We start from the raw sequence: 3,683 nt of genomic DNA, 5'->3' as shown, positions 1-3,683 counted from the left end.
TTTCTTGCAAAAATGTCTTGTTTCATAACACTCTGCCATGTGGTCTTTCCACGCAGTATGGGATGTTGTCTTGAAAGGACAAAATGGACACTTTTTGGTTTGTTCCCCACTAGTCATCTTTGTCTTTGCCATTTGCCTACAATGACAAAACAAAACCAAAAATATAAACTTGAGTTACAACATGCAAACATATCTTGTTTGATAATATACATTTAATCTAACACATAATCTTGCAACCAGGTAGGCGGTCTCCTGATTCTTGCCCCAACCCCATTAATATCAAAATTGTCATCAGTTGGAGGTGAGTCTGTGTCATTACTTTCATTGTCAGTGACACTTTTCTCTGTGTCTTGACCAGTGTTTTCCTGAGAACTATTGTCCTCTACAACCTCATCTCTTAACGTCTGGCTACGTTTGAGACGCAATCTGTCCACATGCACAATCTGTGGCTTTCCTCGTGGTCCACAGTTTACCTTGTAGGTAATGTCGGTCATTTTGTCCATGACCTCGTACGGACCACGCCAGTAGCTTGTAAACTTCGGCGACAATCCCGCTTTCCGTACAGGGAAAAAGACGTAAACTTCGTCACCCTTCTTAAACTGCTGCCAGGATAACTTCTGGTCATGATATCGCTTTTGCCTGATCATGGCCGTTTTTCTATTTTCCCTAACATGTCTATGGGCATCTTCCATTGTCTCCTTGAGATGCCAAGCCCACTGATTACTAGGGATGTATTTGACCGCATTGGGCATATCGTACATAATGTCAAGTGGGGTTGATATCTCCCGACCAAGCATCATGAAGTTGGGAGTGAACCCAGTCGTTTCGTGCACTGATGCTCGATACGCCATCATGACGTAAGGCAAATATCTATCCCAGTCTGAGTGGTGCTCGTTGACAAAGGCGCTTAGCATAGTGACAAGGGTCTTATTGAAGCGCTCGACCATTCCATCGCTCTGGGGATGGTACGGCGTGGTGCGAGTCTTCTTTATGTGCAGGACATGGCATACCTCTGAAAAGAGCTCACTCTCGTACTGGCGTCCTTGGTCTGAATGTATACTGGAAGGAACACCAAATCGCGATACTACCTCCTCGACTAAGATCTTGGCAACTGTTGCAACCTCCATGTTTGGCATTGGGAAGCTTTCCGTCCATTTGGTGAAATAGTCGGATATAACAAGGATGTACTTGTTGCCATTGTCAGTCATGGGCAGTTCACCGAGGATATCGGTTGCGATTCTGTCCATTGGCATTCCACTCTCGACAATTGCCATGGGTGCTCTCTTTTTCTTCTGAGGACTCTTTCTCTTTGAGCATTTCTCGCAGCCTGCAATGTAGGCTCTTGTGTCTGCCTGAAGACCTGGCCAATAGTACTTTTGACGGATTCGTGCCAGTGTCTTAGTCACACCTAAATGAGCAGCTGTTTCAATATCATGACAGTATTGTAATACTGTCCTACGCTCACTGCTGGGTACTATTGCCTGTAGGCAAGATGACTTGCCACCGTCCTCTTGCTACCTCCTGTATAAGATGTCATTCTCAATGGAAAGGCTTTCCCATTGTGACCAAAGGGATCTTATGACATACCCAAGTCCACTTATTTCATGGTACAAAGGTCGACTCTTTGTTTGCAGCCAGCCTTTCACTAGTTTCAGGTCCCTGTCTTTGTCCTGAAGTTCTTGCATCTTGTGACAAGGCTCTATGCCTGGGCTGACGGGAAGAGCTGCATTGACATGTGTCACTGTATTTGCATCCTGAACACTCTTATCATCTGGTGCTGATTTCTCCCAATCAGGGTCATAACCACATTGTCGACAAGGTATTCTGCTCAAGGCATCAGCATTTCTATGCTGTATGCCAGGTCGATGTTGGATCTGAAACTTGTAGGTGCTCAGGGTTTCTAACCATCTGGCTAGCTGACCCTCAGGATTTTTGAACTTGAACAGCCACCTTAACGAACCATGATCACTGCGAATCAAGAACTCTTTGCCATAAAGGTAGTGTTTAAAATGCTTAACGAAATGTACGACAGCTAAAAGTTCTTTTCTCGTCACGCAGTATCTGCGTTCACATTTCGTTAATGTCCTACTGGCATAGGCTATGACATGCTCCTTTCCATCCACATTCTGTGAGAGCACTGCCCCAATCGCTTGGTCACTTGCATCTGTGTCTAATATGAATGGGACAGTAAAATCCGGATGGGCTAGCACGGGGGACTGAACCAAATGGTTTTTCAGGCAATCAAATGCCTCTTGGCACTCCGATGTCCATGCAAATGGTTTCCCCTTTTCTGTTAGAGCATGCAGACACTTGGCAATGGCAGAGAAGTTTTGGATAAATCTCCGATAGTATCCACACAAGCCCAAAAATGACCTAAGCTCTGTGACATTTGCAGGTATTGGCCAATCTTTGACAACTGCTATCTTGTTTGGGTCTGTGGATACCCCTTGCTCCGAAACAACATGTCCGAGATATGTCACTCTTCGTGCAAAGAGACAGCATTTCTTGGCCTTAAGCTTTAGGTTTGCAGTTCTCAGTCTTTCAAAGACTTTTTCCAAATTGTCAAGCATTTGTTCGAATGTTTTGCCAGTGACAATTATGTCGTCTAGGTATATCATACAAATGTCCCATTGTAATCCGGCAAGGACACTCTCCATGAGGCGTTCGAAAGTTGCCGGGGCACAACTCAAGCCAAACGGCATAACGTTGAATTCGAACAAGCCTCGTCTTGAGGTAAAGGCGGTCTTTGGTTTGTCTGCAGATGCCATTTCAACTTGCCAGTAGCCTGAGCAGAGGTCGAGTGTCGAAAACCAGGTCGACCCAGACAATTGGTCAAGTGACTCGTCAATCCTCGGGAGAGGGTATGCATCTTGTATAGTGCAACTGTTAAGGCGACGATAGTCAACACAGAACCTATATGTCCCGTCTTTCTTCCTGACCAAGACTATTGGTGAGGACCATGGACTGTTGGAAGGCTGAATGACACCTTTTTCAAGCATGTCGTCTATGTTTTTGTCCACTTCATCTGTCAGGTGAGCTGGTACCCTTCGTGGTCTTTGTTTAATAGGTCTTTTGTCACCTGTGTCGATATGGTGCTTGACTATTCCAGTCCTGCCAAAGTCTAAGCTATTTTCTGCAAACAAGCTGGTATATTTTAACAGAAAGTCTTCTGCCTGCTTGAACTGTGTAGGAGTCATGTTGTCCTTACTCTTATGAAGTAGATCCGCTAGATCCTTGCGCAGCACTCTGGTAGCTGTTGATGTCGTATTTACTACTGTGTCTTTCACTGTGTCTATCTCAGCAAGTTGTCCAATTACGGTCCCAGAGTACACTACCTTTGACTCTTGTTCAACATTCATTAGTCTAACTGGCACAGTTTCTTGGGGATTTACCACTGTTCTCGCAGTTAGTGTGCTCTGCTGATTGTTGTAATTGTCAACTGGTTCAATGATACTCTCACAGTATGGCAGACTTAAACCCTCTGGAACGCACACTTTACCGGCAACAATTATCTCACTCCTTGGCGGAATGCTAACTGTTGTAGCTGCTGTAATTCTAAAACATCCAAGTGAACCTTCAATTGTCATTCTCTTATCACGACCATTGACATTCAGAACTTCGTTGCTAATATCGACTTTGCAGTGATTTCTTTTCATAAAGTCTAGGCCCAATATGCCATCTGC

Source organism: Saccostrea cucullata, unplaced genomic scaffold, assembly GCF_032062105.1.
Source record: "Saccostrea cucullata isolate Sc308-1 unplaced genomic scaffold, CSIRO_AGI_Scuc_v1 ctg3333, whole genome shotgun sequence".
In the NCBI taxonomy this organism is placed as follows: Eukaryota; Metazoa; Mollusca; class Bivalvia; order Ostreida; family Ostreidae; genus Saccostrea; species Saccostrea cuccullata.
This window is presented reverse-complemented; position numbering follows the sequence as displayed.